The sequence below is a fragment of the Dasypus novemcinctus genome, chromosome 10 (genome assembly GCF_030445035.2).
Source record: "Dasypus novemcinctus isolate mDasNov1 chromosome 10, mDasNov1.1.hap2, whole genome shotgun sequence".
Taxonomy (NCBI): domain Eukaryota; kingdom Metazoa; phylum Chordata; class Mammalia; order Cingulata; family Dasypodidae; genus Dasypus; species Dasypus novemcinctus.
In genome coordinates, this window is record NC_080682.1 from 44,715,004 (window position 1) to 44,735,063 (window position 20,060).

At 48.9% G+C, this 20,060-nt stretch overlaps 2 long non-coding RNA genes across 3 annotated transcripts in view; one reads left to right on the top strand and one right to left on the bottom strand.

Moving 5' to 3' along the window:
• Positions 1–1,931: 1,931 nt before the first annotated feature.
• LOC105746072 (uncharacterized) lies at positions 1,932–19,492 on the bottom strand. Of its 2 annotated transcripts, XR_011649912.1 has the most exons (6): positions 19,117–19,492; positions 18,648–18,830; positions 10,941–16,207; positions 7,399–7,469; positions 4,934–4,998; positions 1,932–3,776 (listed from the first exon to the last, which is right to left on the bottom strand). It is a non-coding gene; the product is annotated as an uncharacterized lncRNA (long non-coding RNA). The 2 variants fall into 2 exon arrangements; XR_001118582.4 differs by lacking the exons at positions 1,932–3,776; positions 4,934–4,998 and having other exon boundaries at positions 6,943–7,469.
• Positions 18,499–20,060, top strand: part of LOC131280013 (uncharacterized) — a 55,790-nt gene continuing 54,228 nt past the window's right edge. Inside the window, exon 1 of the long non-coding RNA XR_009187569.1 lies at positions 18,499–18,902. This is a non-coding gene — a long non-coding RNA (uncharacterized lncRNA). The remainder of the gene's footprint in view (positions 18,903–20,060) is intronic.

The following is a 20,060-nucleotide window of genomic DNA, read 5'->3' on the forward strand; positions in this document are numbered from 1 at the left end:
GGTCCCAGGATTCTGTGTTTTAAGGCAACTCTCCAGGAACCCAAACCTTTGAGCATTTAGAACTCACTGGAGGGCAGGAACCACGCCTTCTCTGTGGCAGTTCCATGGTGGGGAACAGAGCATGGCCCTGAGCAGAGGCCTCAGAGAGCATTTGTGCCCCTGAATGAAGAATGAGTGGGCCCCACAGCACCCTTAACCCTCTCCCGGGCCAGGTCTTCCCTTGGTTCCTGAGAGCACGTGTAGCTTGCTCTGAGGCTCCCCAGCCACTGAGGTCAAGGGGCCTCTGGTCTGGTGCCCCATCCAGCAAGGCCCCAATGCCAAGGTAGAGCTGCCACCCAGGCCCTGCTCCCTTCCTTGACTTCCTCTGCAGTGGTGGCCTTAGGGTGCATCTTTTGCCAAAGAGCTCCATTTGTTAACAGGAACAAACTCAGGCCCTTCAAGGCAGATACTATCCTGACTCTCCAACAAAATATCCTAGGCAGACATACATAATGGGGGATGCAGACGAAAGTGTGGGGTCAGTTCCACCGGCAAACTTTAAGCATAGAAGAGGCTTATATATGAGAGCAAAGCATCTAAATATCAAGTAATGTGGCACTGTATCTGTAAGTAATGCCAGACGTATCTTATGGAATATCGAGCAGCCATTAAAAGTTTAAGATTTTGAAGAATATTAAACGACATGGGGAAATGTTCACAAAAGAATGAGAGGAAACAGGGGGTTACAAAACTATATAAACCAGGAGGCTATTTGTGGTATTTAGTAAAGATGCTAGTTGTCCCCCAGTATCTTTTCTCCCCTACTTAAATAAATGTCCAGTTTCCCAATGGCCATGGGACTAAATTCTGGCTAGTGGGATGTAAACAGAAATAATGCATGTGAATTCCAGGATGCATGCCCCCTTCTTTGCTGCTTCTTCCTTTCTGCTCCCTGGAATGTGGCTGCAGCAGCCACCTTGGCAAGAGGCAGAAGCCATGTGTTGAGGATGGAAGAGCATCAGATTCAGAAGGGCCCGGGACCCTTGTGGTCAGGAGCTGCCCGAACAGCCTGGGCTGTTTGCCTCTGGACTGATTTGTTGGAGAGAGAAATTAATGTGTTTAAACCACTGTTACTTTGGGGTTTCTGTTGTTTGTAGCTGAAACAATCATAATCAATATAAGATATATTGCTAAGTAAGCAAAAGATGTGTTAAAAATATATGACCTGTATAATTCCATTTTTATGTGGAAATGTGTGTTTATATATATTTACATATGTACATAGAAAGTAGACTAGAAGGTTAAAAACTAAAATGTTAGTAGAAGTTATTTGAGTGGTGTGGCTACAAAGATTTTACGTGTTCTTCCCCTCCCCTTTTTTTTTTTCTTATTTGCATTTTCTAATTTTTCTACAGCAAAAGTGCATTATTCTTTCAGTAAGAAAGGATAAAGGGTATGAATGGTATGACTCTAATTTTGATTAAAAATATACCTTAGAGGGAGTGGGTATAGCTCAGCAGTTTGAGCAAGTGCTTCCCATGTATGAGGTCCCAGGTTCAATCCCTGGTACTTCCTAAATATATGTATATACACACATACCTTATTCATAATTGCATGGAAAGAGGACTGATAAGAAGTATACCAAAGTAATCTCAACATTCCAGGGCATGGGAAACCGCCAAATACACTGTTAAGGGGAAAGCAGGTTGCTAAACGATAGGATTCCAGTTATTTTTGGTAAAAAGAATAAAAACAACATAAAAATATGCTAGAAAAAGGACCATAAGGAACTATGCCATTCTGTTGATGGTCTGGTCTCCAGAGGAGAGGTTCTGGTGATTCTTATTTTCTTCTTTATACTTACTGGAGTTTTCCTTAAAAAATTTCCCATAAACCTATGTTAATTTTATTTATTTAAAAATGTTTTTATTTAGACAAATTTTAATGGCATAGAAAAGTATTTCACTGAGACTAATAAAACACACACTCACAGCTCTGCCGCCCAGAATGGAAACTATTAATATTTTGTTACATTTTATTTCAGTCTTCACTTTTATGAAATAAATAGTAACAGTAACGTCCCCTTTATGTGTTTCTATCACCATCGTTTAAAACATCTGGATTAGAGATGACTCTGCCCAGTCTGGGCCGGCCCAGGGTGGTGCCATGTGAGGACGGGTGAGATGTGCTCAGGGAATTGTAACTCGCTTCCACCTTCAGTCGAAGGTTTGGCTCTAAGTGACTATTTCCAGGATGGAGGCGGCCTGGGTGCGAGGGCGCCAGATTTGCCTGGCGCTTCCCCAGGAACGTACAGCGGCAGGCAGGGCTGGAAGAGGGGGGTCCCTCCTCAGGTCGACTGGTGCCCAACTAGTGTTTACCAAGAGGGTGGGGCGCGAGTCTCCCAGCTCTGCGGCCTTTGCTCGCAGGGGAGCGGGCCCACGGCAGGCCACGGGCAAGGAAGGGAGAAAACCACTGTCTCCTAAGAGGCTCAGACCGGCCCGCAGCCTGGGAGGATTTGGGAAAATGAGGGCCTTGCAGCTAGGTGGTAAAGTGGTCAGGGGAGATTATGGGGCTCCAGAAGGAGGAAGCGAAAACGGGAAGAGGTGGGGAGCACATTAACAAGGCAGCTGCTGATGGGAAGGCTTTATTGCCATTTTACAGATGAGGAAATCGAGGCTCAGCAGGGTAAAGCCTTGCAGCTCCTGTCAGTCAGATGGATTCCAAGGCTCCCTTGTGTCCCGCGGGGCTAGGACAGAGCTGTGGGAGGCAGACTTATTGGAGGCAGCCCTTCAGCATTGCTCAGCCCAAAGCAAGGCTTGGGGCCACTTGGAGGTTGGTTTCCAGAACGTGATGGAATCTGGGGCTGAGATTTTCTGAAGCAGCCTGTCCTTGGTGTGGGTCCACGTGGGCGTCATCCTCTGACTTGGGGGCTCGGAGAGGCTGGTCAAGTCTCGGCTGATTTTGGAAAAGAGTTCCCCAGTATCCTCTCTTCTTAAACTTGTGGAGAGTAAGGACCCCGGGGCCCATAGCCAGCTCTCCAGGAAAGCATCAGAGTATCTCCTGGGAGTGGAGAGCGGAGATGAGAGAGAGCCCTTCCCATTTGACCTGCCGAGGTCACAGTCTTTCACTCTCCACCTGGGCTAAGGGTCAGGCTGGGCATGTCCACATATGCCTGCACATAAGTGGGGTGCGTGTGAACACGAATGCATGCACCAGGCAACACCCACCTCCTGTCTCTTGGGTCCAACATCAGGCACCTATCCCAAAGGTAGAACAGGCCCGGAAGCCCAGGCTGGGTGGTGGATGGGATCTGAGAGCAATTTGTCTGTGGCCGCCCGCCTCCTCTAACACCAGGACCAGCGGCCTCTCTATGCCGGAGCCAAGGGCAGAGAGAGTCACTAAACTTTCCCAGAGAAGGCCTGGTGTATTCTATTAGGCTTGACATGGTATAATGTTTGTTGAAATTCTGGCTGTGTGACCTCAGGTGGGGTCCTTCACCTCTCTGAGGCACAATGTTTTTATAAAATGGGGATGTTATTGATGATGATGATAACAGATAGTTCTTATGGAGTTTGGAGGATCAAACATGATAGAACCCAGAGAGTGTTTACATGTTTTGCACAGAGCCTGGCATATAGCAGTAATGGCAGCTGATGTTGGGTAGCCCCTCTTCCTCTCCTCCTTCTCCCAATGCTGTCTCAGGATCCAGTCTTCACTCTGAAGAGGCAGGGGGAGCGACAAACCTCCATCCCCTTCTCAGGCATTGAGCGCTTGGCTGCCAGGGAGAACCACGTCGGCTGAGCACAAAGAAGAGGCAGAGAATGTCTGAGGACCAGCCTGAAGGAAGGATTGTAGCTGAGTCTGAGATGCCAGGGAAATGGAGAGACCAGCCGATGGCCCCTCAATTCACAGACCCCAAATCCTGACACTTCCTGGTTTGACAGCCCCACATGGGACCCCACCTTATCTCCTCTGCCCCTGCTTTCCACAGGTTCTCACAGACGGGCTACGGATTCCTCTAGTTACTGCCCAAGTTATTATTATCACTAACAGTAACTACCACAGCTCTCATTTACTGACCACGGACTCTGCGCCTGGCACCGAGCCAAGCATTAGCTCATTTCATCAACATGACAACCCTGAGGATGTTCTATTATTTCCCCCAAAATACAGATGAGGACACTGATGTACAGAGAGGTTAAGTGACTTGTTGTGGTCACATGGGTAGGACGTGGCCTGGCTGGAATTCTATGGAGGGTCAGAGAAAATGAGTGTCGGGATGAATCCTGATGGCAAGATGGTCTGTGGACTCAGACCTGCCAGTTGCCAGGTCTCCAGATCTGGGATCCGGTGGGGAAACTGCCGGGGGCTGCTGAGTTCTGTTCATGACCACCTAACCTGGCTCCCAAGGGGCATGCCGGATGGGGACTGCAGGATGGGGGCTTCGGCCCACTCTCACACTTGGGAATTTCTGTCCTGCGACTGTACTGTGAGACTCTGCCCCAATCCACAGCTGGGGGTACAAGGTGAGGATCCTGATTATCTCCTTCCAGTCTGGACCAGGCAGGGTCCAGGCAAAAGAAGAGAACCCACGGAAGTGGTAAGGCAAACCAGAGATTAGCAGCAGCAGGGAGCCGCCACCAGCCCTAAGACTGGAAAAAAAAAAGGGAGGAGGCGGTGTTACTAGAGCCCAAGAGCCGCAGCTGCCCAGTGGAAGCTGGACTATGAAGGGCCGGCAGCCATGGCTGGAGATGCCACCCGAAGCTGGGGCTGGGTGGAAATACCCAGGCTCCCCTCCTTCTCCTGCTCCCCGTCTTCCCCTGGTGCCTTCCCTTGGCCGATCCTGATCAGAAGCCAGTGGCAAGGTGGTTTGGGGTATGTCATTTGCCCTCTGAGATACTGAGCAGACAGAGAAAGCCAAGGAACAGATGTGACAGCAAACAAAACAATTTACCAGAGCATAGTCCTCTCCAAGGCTGCTTCCTGCTTCTGTGGCTACCATCACCCGCTGTGGGGGTCCTGGGGGGATGGGAGGGGGTGGGGGTCAGAATTTCTGATCCTGTCCTCCTAGTTCTCCATTCTGAAGAGGATCTCTGCCCACCCTGAGGCTGTGTCTCTACTTCAGACCCACCTCCTAACTGGTGGGCTGGCCACCCAGCTCTCTGTATTCTTGTCCTGAACAGTCTGGCAGTCTTCATCTCCTTGTCCTTCACTCTGGTGACTACATTTCTTTCTGGTCCTCATTTCCTCCTTGTCAGCACTGACCTTATGGGACTAAGGCCTCACTATGCCCTTCCTAATGCCTGCCCACATTACAAGACCAAAGAAGATGCCAGCTCATTGCAAAGATCTCCCACCAAGGGCGCTGATGAAGAACCCAGTCTGGGGTGCCTCTCAGACCTGATGTCAAATCCAGCTCTCTCACTTGCTAATTCTGAGTAAGTTATTTCACCTCTTTGAGCCTCACTTTCTTTATCCATGAGGTGGGACTATAGTGAGGATTAAGTAACCTACTATAGGTAGAGTGCTCAGCATAGGCTTGGTGCACAGGAATTTTCCTGTGAATAGTCATTGAGAAAGGAACGGGAAGGAGACCATGGAGTCACTGTAGACTCAAGAAGCATCTCTGGACCCTCCAAGTCCTGGCTGGTCTAGTCATCCATTCACTGGATCCTTCCCTTAAGATCTAATCCTCCCCCATTGCAGCTGGCTGAGCAATGAGGCGGCTTCATCCCACGGCATTTCCCTAGCGGCCCGTGTGAGGAGGGGATCAAAAGGCATCCAAGGGAAGCGGATTTGGCCCAAAGGATAGGGCATCTGTATACCACATGGGAGGTCCACGGTTCAAACCCAGGGCCTCCTGACCAGTGTGATGAGCTGGCCCACTCACAGTACTGATGCATGCAAGGAGTGCCCTGCCACACAGGGGTGCCCCCTGCATAGAGGAGCCCCACACACAAGGAGTGCGCCCCTCAAGGAGAGCCGCCCAGTGCGAAAAAAGTGCAGCCTGCCCAGGAATGGCGCCACACACACGGAGAGCTGATGCAGCAAGATGATGCAACAAAAAATCAGACACAGATTCTGGGTGCTGCTGACATAAGTGGACACAGAAGAACACACAGTGAATGGACACAGAGAACAGACAACTGGGGTGGGGGAGGGGCGGGGCACAGGGAAGGAGAGAGAAAGAAATTAAATAAATAAATAAATAAAATAAATCTTTAAAAAAAAAAAGGTATCCAGGTGCCCAGTGGGGATCTCCTGGTGGGAAGAAGGGGATGTTTCTTGATGGAAGGCCTTGATACAGGACCTGGCCGAATGTTTGAGAACTGCTCCTCAGCAGGGCTGACCCCTGGTTTTGTCTGGAAGGATGACCTTGACATAGCCCAGACCCTCCTCAGTGTTTTCTCTTCCATGTTTGAGGCAGGGGGTCTGGTGGTCAATCAAAAAATGTCTTGAGCTTAGCGGAGTATTATAGAATCTTGCGAATTTAGCACTTGAAAGATTTTATTCAGAAACCCAGAACTTTAGTGCCAGGAGGGGCCTCCTGGAAGAACACAGGGAGATAGAGCAGGAGAGCTGAGGGGCCTCTCCGGAGCCTGTACCGGGTTAGTGCTGGGAGGGTCTTCACACCCATGGGCAGAATTCCTTCAGAGCGAGCCTCAGGTAGGACCAGGGGACAGTACAGCCCGCGGGGGCCTCAGGGCATGTTTCTGCTGCAAGGTGGGCTAGCGCTATCTAGTTCAGCCCCCTTATTTCATAGTTGAGCCCTCAGTGTCCTGTAAGCAGCCAGTGGGTGGGTCTGAGACTCTTTAGAGATGAGGTCCATGTGACTACTTTAAGTGCTTACTAGGCTGGGACAAAGAGAAAGGGAAATGTATATAATTTATAAGTAAGGTGCAAGAAGAAAAAGAGCAATTGGACATTCATTCCACAATTTATTGACTCCTTCTGTGTACTGGGTTCTGTGCTCGGCACAGGGGGGATATGAAGAAGGGTGAACTACTGTAAGGTAACAAGTGACAAAAACCAACTCAAGCTGGCTTAAACCAAAGGACATTTATTGGCCTACATAACTGAAGGCCCAGAGGTAGGGTAGGCTTCAAAGTTGCTTAGTCCAGGGACTCTGACTCCATTTCTCTGCCATTCCCTCAGGCACTGAGTACTTTGTAGGCGAGAGGAAAAGTTGCTAGAATAAAGAGACTCCAAATATAGAAGTCTAACCCAACGGCAGCCATCCTCAATGTGCGGCTTCCATCTCTGGGTCCAAGGAGACTGCTACCATTTTTAAATCAGAGGTAAGAGCAGGGGAAGGATCAGGGAGGCAGCCGCACATTCCTTTTGAAGACCCAGCTTTAGAAGTGGTACAGTCATTTCCATTCATAGTCCGTTAGTGAGAACTTAGACTCATGGCCTTACCAAGCTGCAAAGGAGGCTGGGAAATGCAGTTCTTAGGAGGCAGCCGTATGCCCTATCAAAAATCCGGAGTTCTGTTAGTAAAGAAGGAGAGTATGGATATTAGTGAATCAGAGCAGTCTCTGTCACACATTGATTAGTTTAGGCCCGGGTTCCTGAAGCAATTCTTAGAAAGGTAGTGGGATTACCATCAGACCAGTCAGTCCCATCTCTGGAGCTGAGGCGCATGGACTTGCTCAAGCCTCTGTATACTCCTATACTCCGGGTCTGTTTGTTATAGCAGCTTAGTATACTCTGGGTCTGTTTGTTATAGCAGCTTAGCTTGTTCTCTAAATAATAAGCTATGCCTTGTATTGCCTTGGGTTCTCTTAGGAAGCTAGAAGAGGGAGAATGGAGGGTGGGTAGTCAGCAACTACATTACCGGCCCTTGAGGTCCCCAGATCCTGATGGAAGGGACAGATTTAAACAGATAACTATGGGTCAACATGGCAAATGTTTTGTAGTATATAAATCCCAGTGAAAAGAGAGGGAAGAATTCAGAGAAGCCTTCTTAAAAGGGATCAAGTTCACTTTGGTTTGGTCTGAAAGGATACGGGAATTTTCCAAACGGTTTTGGTTGGGTTTGGGAAGGGCATTTCAGACAAAGGGAACAGCCAAAGATCAGGGGTGTGAGAGCCCATGGGGCATGGCTTACGCTCTGAGGGGGACGACTGGAAGGTACTAGTTAGTGAAGAGCAACTCAGTGCCAGGGGAAGGAGGCAGCCTCACTGACTGGCCTCGGGAAGCTGCTCAAGGTTTTAAGCCAGGGACAGACATGACCATATCTATGTGTTTCTCTGAGGCAGAGACTAGAGGATGACTAGTTAGGAAGGTATTTCACAAATCCAGCTGAGTAATGAAGACAGCCTGCATCAGGGCTGTGGTGGTGGGAGTGGAAACAAGGAGATGGTCTACAGAGATATTTTGGTGGTAGAATTTACAGAACTTGATGACTGGATGACTGAGGAGGGTTGAGTAAGAATGGGGGTGGGAAGGGTAGCTGAAATATGGTTAAATATGATCCTATATTTACATGCCTATGCTAGAAACCTAAAGATGACGTATAGGAAGAGCTAGTTTTGGGGGTGAAAGGAGAGAATGACATCCCCCTGACCTAAAGCCTGGTCCATGACAGACTTCTTTTGGCTCCTTGAATGTACACCATTCTCTTTTAACTCAAGGCTTCTGAACATTCTGTGCCTACTCCACCCAACACTCCCCTACCCTCGAATCTACAACTGTCTAATTCCTCATTTCCTCCAAGAGCCTTTCTTGATCTCCTAACTTAGGTGATAAACTCTTATATGTTCTTGTAGCACCCCACCTCTTTTCTTCATACACCTCTGACTTGTGATTGTTTAATGTCTTTCTTCCCCCAATAAGCCTGTTATTTCCATGAGGCCAGGAACCATATCTGCCTTGTTCATGGCTTCACTGTCAACACCTAGTATAGTGCCTGGCACATAGTAGGCAAGGGGGCTGGGTTCTAGGCATCCAACATATGGCCCTAGAAATAGGAGTTGGTCAGGAGCTTTGAGTGGGGCCCACTCAGATGTGATATAAAGCAATGAGGCCACCATGGGGAGAGTTGGTGTGACTCGGGTCACTTTAGACCAGTAATTCTAAAGCAGGGGTGATTTTGCCTCCTAAGGGACCTACGGCTTGTCTGGAGATATTTATGATTGTCACAACTGCCAGGGGAGGCTGTTACTGGCATCTACAGGATAGAGGCCAGGGATGCTGCTAAATACCCTGCCATGCACAGGAGAGTCCTCCACAATGGAGAATTATCCAGACCAAAATGTTGGTAGTGCCAAGGTTGAGAAATCCTGCTCTGGAGGTGGGCAAGCCAACTGGCAAGCCTAAATTCCAATTTGGCCAACTGGCTGCTATGGCTCAGTTGAGTAAGAGCAAGAGAAGCTTAGAGGGTTTCATAAGAAATATGGACTTGTAACGCACAGCAAGGAACCACCTTGGGTTGGGCCTCAGTCAAAGGCCCCAACACCTTAGGCAGTTTCCCCTTAACTGAACTCCCAACCGTAAGAAGGCCCAGCCTGGCACTTGACTCTCTCTGACTCACTCTGCTGGTTTCTTTCACTCTTTGGTGGAAGCAGTCACCACACTCTCTTCCCACCCATCTGCCTTGCTGATTATTTTCAGCTTGGCCTACAAAGACCCAATGCTGCAATTACTCTCCAACCTCAATGGCTCCTTCTGAAAATAACATTTGGGTCGAAGAAACCTCAGTCTGGTGGGCTGGGTTTTATACTAAATGGTTAAAGAGTGGGTGTAGGCATTGGAGGGGGGGCAACAAGGGAGTGGCATAATGGTATAATTAAGAGAAGAATCTGGAAAAAAGAGAAGGAAAAGGAAGTGAAGGGAGGGAAGGGGTGGTGGTGGTGGTAGGGCTGTTGCAGAAAGAAAACGTATTTACTGGGCAGGGGTCAGCGATCTTTTAGAAGTCTTATGCCAAGTCTTCGCTTATGCCTCTAATTGAAGGTTTTGTTTACAGTAATAAACCCCCCACCCCCAATCCTTGAGGCCTGGGAAATTCATGTTTCCCTGGGGCCACAAGGGTTAGTCTACAGCATGCCAGTCTTTATCCAAACTAGTAGCCAGATTTTCCAGCCCCAAAATAAGAGCCACATGGTCTGACACAAGATTTTTGTGCTGCTTCCAGGTAGGAAAGACAGTCTGGGAAATGTAGTTTTGAGGTAGACGTGTAGAATTTCTAAGAATTTCCATAGTTAATGGAGGAGAATAGAGAGGATATTCAAAATTGGAATTCTCATGAAAATCAGTGATTTATGGGTTCCTTTAGTTCAGAGAAGAGAATGAAAGCCTAGAAACGATAACTTTTGTTCTTCCTAGGTGGGGTGGGGAGGAGTGATGCAGGGAGTGAGGAGGAAAACACTTGGAAGCATCTTTGGATTCCAAAGGAAGCAGAGGTAAAGAGCTTGTGAGAAAGGTGGCGGACTTGGCCCAGTGGTTAGGGCGTCCGTCTACAACATGGGAGGTCCACGGTTCAAACCCCAGGCCTCCCTGACCCGTGTGGAGCTGGCCCACATGCAGTGCTGATGCGCGCAAGGAGTGCCCTGCCGCGAAGGGGAGCCCCACGCTCAGGAGTGCTCCCCATAAGGAGAGCCGCCCAGTGTGAAAGAAAGTACAGCCTGCCTAGGAATGGCGCTGCCCACACGGAGAGCTGACACAACAAGATGACGCAACAAAAGGAAACGCAGATTCCCATGCAACTGACAACAAACAAGAGCTTGTGAGAGGTGAGATTTGGAAAAGCAGGCAGGAAAGTGTTCTGTCCATCAGGTAAAGTCAGACTTGTTTTTTTTTTTTTTTTTTTGCCGTTCTTTTTTTGTGATGCAAAGGCAGATTTATTCAATCAAATGAGTTGCAGGTTATATCAAATGATTATAACAATTAAGCAAGCACAGAAAAGAAGGGTAATCAATTAAATGGCATAGGAAAGAATTACAGTATATACAACCACTCACCAAATGAGGAAAACACAACCTCTGCTCTCTCATGAGGCTGGGAGGTCTCTTTGCAGTTGATCAGAGTCCCAGTTGGAAAAATGGTCCCAGGCAGAGTGTCCTCTCCTGGGTGATAATTCAACTGGCAACTTAGGGGCTCCAAACCTCAGGACCCCAATGAGTCTTGCAACTTGGGAGGAATGACCTCATCGAAAGTAACCAAATCCATCTGATGGGGGAGTGGCCCGCACTCCACAGGAGAGACTCAGTGTCTTGAGGAGGTTTTTGTTCTATTCTGTTCATGGTACATTAACATTAGCTTTATCTTTTTTTCTCTCTCTCCCTATTTTTAAAAAAATGTTACATTAAAAAAATATAAGATATCCCCATATACCCCATATCCCCCTCACCCCACTCCTCCCACATCAACACCCTCTTTCATCATCGTGGCACATTCATTGCATTTGGTGAATACATTTTGGAGCACTGCTGCACCACATGGATAATGGTTTACATTATAATTTACACTCTCCCCCAGTCCACCGAGTGGGCCATGGCAGGGCATACAATGTCCAGCATCTGTCCCTGCAGTACCACCAAGGACAACTCCACGTCCTGAAAAATGCCCGCACATCTTTTCTTCCCTCTCCCTACCCTCAGCAGCTACCATGGCCACTTTCTCCACATAAATGCTACAATTTCTTCCATTACTAATTACAATAGTTCCATAGTAGAATATCAGTAAGTCCATTTTAATCCGTACTCTATTCCTCCATCCTGTGGACCCTGGAATGGTTATTTCCACTCCACCTTTATATGTAATGTCAGGTATTAAAAACTACTTTTTGACCTTGAATAAAAGGGGGAAATGGAAAGGATAGTTGAGTTTATATGGCTATGAGTCTCCAAAAAAGTCGTTAAGGTCATCAGAGGGGTCATGCTTATGCACGCCTCAGCAGGGTCCCAGAGACAACCAAAGTAGATACAACCCCAGGTACTGGTTCTCTGAGGACTTCAGAGACCCACAGTTTCTATGGTCATGGCAGATGGTTTTGGAGTTCAGTGCCATGTCAGTTGGCCCTACTTTGGAGTCTGTGTTCCTGAGTGTGATCGAGTTGAACTCAGATGTGACCTTTCTACACATGCCTCTTCTGTCACTTCTACTGAAACTATGGTTGGCGCTGGGGTTGGCGTATACTCAGGAGACCTGAATCTCTGGACTGACGATGTGACAGCCAGGCCCTGAGTCTCAGCAGACTTGCAACTCCTATCTTCTGGTTTATTGGACTTACCCCGGTCAGCTAACAGGGAGGTGAAGGTCAACCACCACACCAGGGAGCCAAGAGTGCCTACAACTGCAAGCAGGAGAATTGCTTCCTTCATCCATGTGGAATCAGACTTGGTTTTATATCTGGGCTGTACTAACCTTAGCCTCTTTGAGCCTCCATTTCTTCACTTGTTCAAATAGAGATAGTGACAGAACCTGCCTCCTATGATTGTGGTGCGAATGACATGAGATGAAGTGTGCAAAATGTAGGTTCTCACACTCAGTAAGCACTACATAAATGTTACTTCAGGAAATTTGCCATTGGAAAAAGGGTTTGAAAGCAGAGAAGCTAGTCTGTTATCCAGGAGAAACTCTGGAGCACAGGTCCTTACTTTTGTCAGCAATTCGGACTGTCATGTGTTACCAACTGAACTAGCCCTGTGAGCACAGGCAGGTCCTTCTGCCTGATGTCTCAATCCCTCTGAAACTGGAAGTGGAAGCCTTCCTTGATTCAGGGCCCACTTGGCTCCTTTATTCAACATGATTTTAATGGCCGCCCACTCTGTGTCAGCACTGCTCAAGGAGCATCTGATCTAAAGGGGGGAGACAGGAAACAGGTAATTACAATACCATGGTCTTAAGTGCCACCACCCAGGTAAAAACCAAATGCCAGGAGAGCGCATCAGTGGGGCCCCAAACTCTCCCAGTCTTGGAAGGGAAGGAATACTTGAGGAAGACTTTGAAATGGGGAGATGAGGCTGAGTTAACCCAATGAGGGGTATCTGAAGAAACTATTACTATGCCCGTGTTACAGATGAGGAAACTAAAAGGCTCAAAAAGACCATTAGTAATGGCACAACTGGTATTTGAACCTGAGTCAGCTAGATTCTAACTCCCTTTGTGTCCTTGCTGCCCACCTCCCAGGTAGACCATCCAAGCCCTGATGTTTGAGCTCAGCCTTGAAAGAAGACTAGGATTTGGACAAATTTTTGGGTCCTCTTAATATAGATCAGCAGTGAAGGCTCTAGAATCAGGCTGGTAGAGTTTGCATCTTGGCTCTGTGATCTTTTGCCTCACTTTCCTCCTCTGTAAAATGAAAATACTGTCCATCTCCTAAGGTGCTGGGAGGATTAAATGATTGATAATACATAATGGGATCTGGCAGTACCTAAGACATTGCAACCTCTCAATATATGTTAGATATTACCATTACCTCTGGAGTTTTTCCTCAAAGTAGAGTAGGCAACAGAATTTTAGTTAACATATATACATTTTTATTTGAATAGTTATGAATCTGTTTTTGAGCATATTATATGACCAGGACATCAAAGGTGTTATTTTGCTAGTATTATTGGTATGTAGAAAATGGGAATCGATTTACAGGTAATTTAGAGGAAAAAAAAGTTTATAAAAAGTGAATTAAATATGGTGTTTTGATAACATTCTTTCAGTTTTTGTTTGTGAAGACTCTGAACTCATACTCATTTTTGAAGGACAGCTTTGCTGGAAACAATTCTTGGCTGGCAGTTTTTTCTTTTCATGAATGCACAACTATATGATTATATCGAACACAACTGATTGTATATTTTGAATAAATTGTATGCTTTATTAATATGTAGCAATAAAATTGATTTGTTTAAAAAAATAGGGTGGGTTGGAGGAAAAATACTCCAAATGTAAGATATGAACTATAGTTAGTAATAATACTTTGATGATGCTCTTGTATAGTTTGTAACAAATGTTTCACAACAATGCAAGTGTTGGTGGAGGGGTGATGTATGGGATGTTATGCATGTATGATGTTAAGCATGTTTATTTTGTAAGTTCACAACTTTTACTATACACTTGTTTATATATGTTCATGTATGAATGATATACTTCAATAAAATATATTTAAAAAGTGAAATAAAATAAAGTATATAATATAGATGGAATGTGGATATGGAAAAAAATCACGAAGGTAATATTTGAACTTGCAGAAAAATCTGAAAGTGATGCCCTATTCCCTCCTGCCAATAAAACCTTCTAAGCTAATGGCTGGATAAACAAGGCAGGGAAGACACTGACCAAGGAACTTTCAGACCGTGTCTCCCTTGCCCCCTGCAAACGTAATTCTCCCCTTGTTGAGAAGGTGAGGATACATACACGCTGGCCAGGCCTGCCGCCCATCGGGAGCTTTGGAACCCCGATAGCATTGTTGTTGGGGGGGCTCCGGGCAGGGACGCTGAATGCAGAGGCTCAGCTTTGGAAACCGAAAGCCAATTCCCCAACTCCGCTTTTCCTGTGCGTTTAGGGCGATTCGGGCCTCTCGGATTTTTTGGATCACTGGGTCAATCAGCTAGCCAATGCTTCGCGAGAAGTTTAATTAAGCTCAGATCGCACGACGCCGCTGTCAAAGGTCTCTGGCCGGCCCGGCCCGGCCCGCCCCGCCCCGCCCATCTAGGGGAAGGCTTCTCCCGGCGTCGCCGGGCAGGGCCGCAGCCCGCGCATGCGCCTCGCTGCGCGCCCGCAGCCCCGCAGCGGGCTCTGCTCCCAGAACAGCGTTGCAAACTGTTGCATCAGACAGCAAGCAGCCGGCAAGGGCCGCCAGGGTTTCTAGGAAGATAGGAAGGGTTTGAGATCCTCCCGACGCTTGGGAGCGTCGGCCACCACTCCCGGTCATCCCCTGAAATCTCAAGCTTGCGCCGGGCCGGGGAGGGCCTTAGGCACAGGTGAAACTCGCCGGACCCCCGGCCCTAGGGGGCCTCGCTGAACTGGACTCGGTCTGCTTTGTTACTGGCAAGGGCCCTGAAAGAATGAGCTGGGTTTGAGTTCTCTTCCTAAGTACAAGAATGCCCCTGAGGAATTTCTCACTCAGTGAAAGTGCAAAACTGATTTCCCCAGACAGGCGCTGTTGCCGGTTCCCAAAAGGGCTTGGAAAGGTCCCAGCAGGAATGTTAAGTGGTTTCCAAATCTCCACCCTCCAGCAGCAGGACCAGAAGAGACTGAGCTAGGGGCACCTCTGGCCATCCAGACCTTCTTGGTGGCTGCACATATGTCCTTCACAGGTAGGTCTTCTTTGGGGCATAGCTCAGTCCCCCATGCTATGGAGAATTTGGACATAAGCCAGGAATACACAAACACAAACTCATGCAGACACAGTACACATATAACAGTTCCCTAGATTCAAATGCCTCTGTAACTCAGATTAACTTAAAAGTTGTTCTCACTCTCCTCTGGCCTCTGGGCCACTCCCTTCCTCAAAGGGAGAGAAATAATGCTGTATCTGAAGGGATGGGACAGTCTTGGGGTGGTGGTGGTGGATATTCAAGAAAACTAAGAGTATGGATTTAATCTATTTTCTAAAGTGGTTTTCAGGGATGTAATTTGAATTCTATGGTTCAATTCTCTCTTCTTTTCCTTTTTTTTTTTTTTTGGAGTGGGTCAAGACCAAGATCATTCAGTATTAATGGATTTTTCAGAAAGAGGAAAGCTGGCAATTTACTTAAGCATTCTGTCTTTTTTAGGGTGTTGATGATGAAAACCTATTCCATTTGAATAATCTTGAGAGCTGAACTAGGTCTAGCATTCTTCCTTCCCTCAATTATGAATTACTCAATCCTAAAATATAATTTTAAAAAATGACCCCAAAAGACTCATAAGCATTAGCCAATGCATCCCCTGCCAGACAGTCACTGCTGTTTGTTTAGGCCAGCACTTCTTTTTTTGAACAGTGGAGTTATTAGGTCATATGGGATTTTCATTGTAATAGATGCTTCCTAAATACGGCCGCAGCTATTTCAGTCACTTTCAACAGTGCTCTTATGAGGTGAAGGAATGACAACTAGGAAAATATGGGAGGAGTGTCAGCAAATGCTGGAGCATTCCAGGGTCTGCTTCTGAGGGTGTATCACAGCCCAAACCTCCTGGAGGGCTAGCCAAATGGGTGGCAACAAGATGGGGTCCTGGGGTGAGTGGGCGTGGTCTTGGGAGCTGTCAGAAACTGCCAGAATGCCAGCTGGGTCCAAGCCATAGTGCCCACCTGGAGAAGAAAGACATTTACTATTCTAGGGCTTTTGCCAGGCATGAAGGTTGGAGTCAAAAGGTCAGGAGCCAGGAAGAAATGGGAGAAGGCATGCTCAAAAGGACAGGGACTTACCTGTTAGGTTCTCTGCTGTATCCCCAGCACCTACAAATGTATGTTGAATGAACTGGACAGAATGAAAACAGAAAGAATGAGGGAAGGAGCAGAGAGAGGAAAAGGTAAAGAAGTCCTGGAATTTTGCAGAAGGCAGTCTGAGATGCCCAGGGCTCTCCTGTATTGGGCTAAGAGGGGAGTCCTCCCATTAAAGACACAGGGCAATAAGGTCAGACCTATTAAGTGACAAGTCTCATGAGGGCCCCTGTGACTTGTTTCCCTGTTTGGGAAAACCTCTGGTTGGCGATTCCAGAGGCAAGCAGTCATTCTATTTAACCAAGCCTAGTGACATCATCAATGACTGCCTTACTTTGACTGAATTTCCAGAGAAACACCTGGAAAGGCAACGGGACTGAGATCCAGAGGACAGGAAAATCCCCCAGAAGCCACACTTTAAAACTGTAATTAGGGAAGCAGATGTAGCTCAACTGATAGAGTGTCCGTCTACCATATGGAGGGTCCCGGGTTTGATCCCCAGGGCCTCCTGACCTGTGTGGTAGGCTGGCCCATGCACAAGGACTGCTGTGCCATGCAGGGGTGTCCCGGCATAGGGGAGCCCCACATGCAAGGAGTGCACCCCGCAAGGAGAGCCACCCTGCATGAAAAAAGCGCAGCCCACCCAGGAGTGGTGCCGCACACACGGAGAGCTGATGCAGCAAGGTGACGCAACAAAAAAGAGACGCAGTTTCCCAGTGCGACCGGATAATGCAAGCGGACGCAGAAGAACACACAGTGAATGGACACAGAGAGCAGACAACAGGGGGAAGGGGAGGGAAATAAATTAAAAACAAAATCTTTAAAAAAAAATTAAAAGCCCTAAGTAAAGTGGTAGCCCAGATAGTTAGAAGATGCAGGTGTACATTAAAGTATGATTCATTTTCCACATTTATTGGGCTCTCATAGATTCTAGACACTATACTGAACCCAGACCCAGACAAAGCTCCTGTTCTAAGGGCTTATGATCTAAATTCCTTGTGGAAAGTCTGTCTCTGAAATGTTTAAGGCACCTCATTTAATCCTCATTTCCACTTCAAGTCATGTAACCTCCTTCCTGAGAACCCACCACACTTTAAGTTTGGAGCTGGCCTTCCTTCTGTTATTGATATTTATGTGCCAATTTAAAGGGTGGGGAGAGCCACATTAATTTTAAAATAAAACACAAGTAGCAAAATGGAGCTTGGTTAAAATAAAAACCACAGAAGGGATTTTTTTTTTTCTTTCCATACTTTTCAGATTTTCCTAGAACCACCTTTATTTCTTCAGAGCCCAGACACAGAAAGTGTGTGGGCCTCTCAGAATGCTCTTCCAAGCTGAAGCTAAAAGCCTCGCTCCCATTCTCTTCTCATTGTATCTTTGGGTTTGCTTTGCCTTTTTGGACATTTGTGTCCCAGAAGTCATTTGGGTCCCCAATTCACCTGTGGTGCTTCTAAGCACTCTCAGAGTTGATGGCTTGTTTTTGCGTGGCTTGTATCCTACCTTTTCTCTTCAGTTACATCAGTGCGTGCATGCTGGGGACAGAATGCACGTAGCCTTCCAGAACTGATTTAGAAGCAGTGTAAGCAGGAGTTGATAGAAGCAGGGCCTTAAAATCAGGCACTCCCGCGTGGAACTCTAAACTTGCCGCTAACCTGCCTTGTGACCTCTCCTGTCACATTGGAATAAAGAGCCCTCCCTCTCAGGGCTGAGGTGAGGATTAAGTTTTCTACACACACAGGGCTGAGCAAAATGCCTGGCATAAAACAAGCACGAATACAAGTAGCTATTATGAAACAAGATTTTAAAAAACTATTTCCTCTCTTTAATGATATTCCTCGTATTTTTTGGAGAAAAATAATAAAATTAATTATCTATTCTACGTGGATGATTTATCCCTATTTCAATCAACAAGGAGCTCCCCAGAAAGGGAGACCGGGCCGAGTTTGAAGTCTGACCGATGGGGTGGCACAGAAGATAGAGGTGAGGGGTCAGGAAAAGCGGGTCCAGGGTCGAGTTGAGGGGCCCGAGGGGTGCCAGCCTCCAAGAAGGAAAGACTCCCGCTTCGGGGCTCTGTGCCAAGGTGTCTGCAGGCGGAGGCCGCCTGCCTCGGACTGGTGACCGTGGACCCCGCGGCGCATGCGGCAGCGCCCTCTGCCGGCTGCGCGGCGCAGGCGGCCAGCCCAGCGCCCGGCCCCGCCGTTCTGCAGGTGGGACCCGGGACGCCTCCCGCTGCTTCCGCCCCCGCCCCATCCCTTCCGAGGACCGCGCGGCCAGGTCCCCGACCGGATTCCGGGAGACGCGTCCCTACCCGATGCCTGCGGGCTGAGCAGGGACGATGCTCCGGAACCACCCGATTCACCTGGGGATCGGAGGCTGCAGGAACCTATCCAAACCACGCAGGGGACGCGCCTCTTGGGACCCGGGGCCAAAGTCTACTGGGCCGTCGGAGGTGGTTTGGAAGTGGCATCGCCTGTGGCCAAGACTGCGGGTTCTGCGGACAGAGAGGAGCCCTGGGTTCGCTTTCTGCCTCATCCATTTTTCCAGCTAGGTGACCTTGGGCAAGGTACTTAATTTCCATGTGCCTTAGTTTCCTCATCTTTAAGATGGAGAGAATAATCCCGGCTTTAGTGGAATGTCATGAGGATTACATTGGATCAGAGAGCCTGCGGTTGGAATTCTGGAACCGACCTTAACTAGCTGTGTGACCTGGGGCAAGGTACTTAACCTCTCTGTGCTCCGGTTTCCTGCAAAATAGGGATGATGATAAGAGTACTTACCTCCGAGGGTTGCTGCGTGCAAAGCGCTTAACACAGTGCCTGGCACAGAGTAAGCGCTCAATAAATGGTGGCTATTATGGTTGTTGTCGTTATTATTGTTTCTTAAAAGCGCTGAGCACACAAGCAAAGCTCGAGCTGGCGGCTATTCTTAGTCTCTTTCGTGGGTCCGGCTATCTCTTTCCCGGCATTGCTAAGATCTTTCCCCGCGCGCTCGCGTCCTTATCGGTAGCCGAAGGACAGCCGACCTTTCCGAGTTTGGAAAATCGAGGTTCCTCTGGCGGAGGGCCAAGGACGCGGCCGCGGGCGGCCAGGACCGGGACCTCCGGGGAGGAAGCCCGCGCCCCGCCGCCCGCGCCCGCGCCTCCAGCGGCGCGTCAGAGCCGCAGTGACGCGCGCGGCCGCCGGCGGGGGCGGCGGGGCGGCGCGGGGGTGGCCCGGGAGCCTGCGCCCCGGGAGCCTGCGCCCCGGCCGCGGCGGCGCCCTGCCCTCGTGGCCGCCTGCGCCCGCGGAGCGCCGGGGAGGGGCTCCTGCGCGCCGGCCCGCGGCGGGCGCACCTGGGGACGCCGCAGAGGCCACGCCTGCTCCCGGGCGGGCCGACCCCGCAGCCGCTCGGCGTCTCGGGGCGCTGCCCCCGTGCTCCCCTCTTCCCCGCGCCCAGCGGCCGCGGCCTCCTTTCTGCCCCTCGCGCAGCCTCCCGGCTCGGTTCCCTCTCCCTGCGCCCTCCCTCGGGGCCAGCCCCACCCTCCGCGGGCACCCACACCCCCGCCCCTCCCGGCCCTGGCGGCGGCCCCCGGCGCACCCCGCCGCCTGCCGGACGGTTCCCTTCGGCTCCCCTGCCCTCGCCTCACACGCTGTCTTACGTCTGTTCTTTGGCTGTTGACACAGTCCCCTCAAAGTTCGTCCGCCTTCCTCCGTCCTTCCTGTCATCCTCCGCAGGCAGCCGG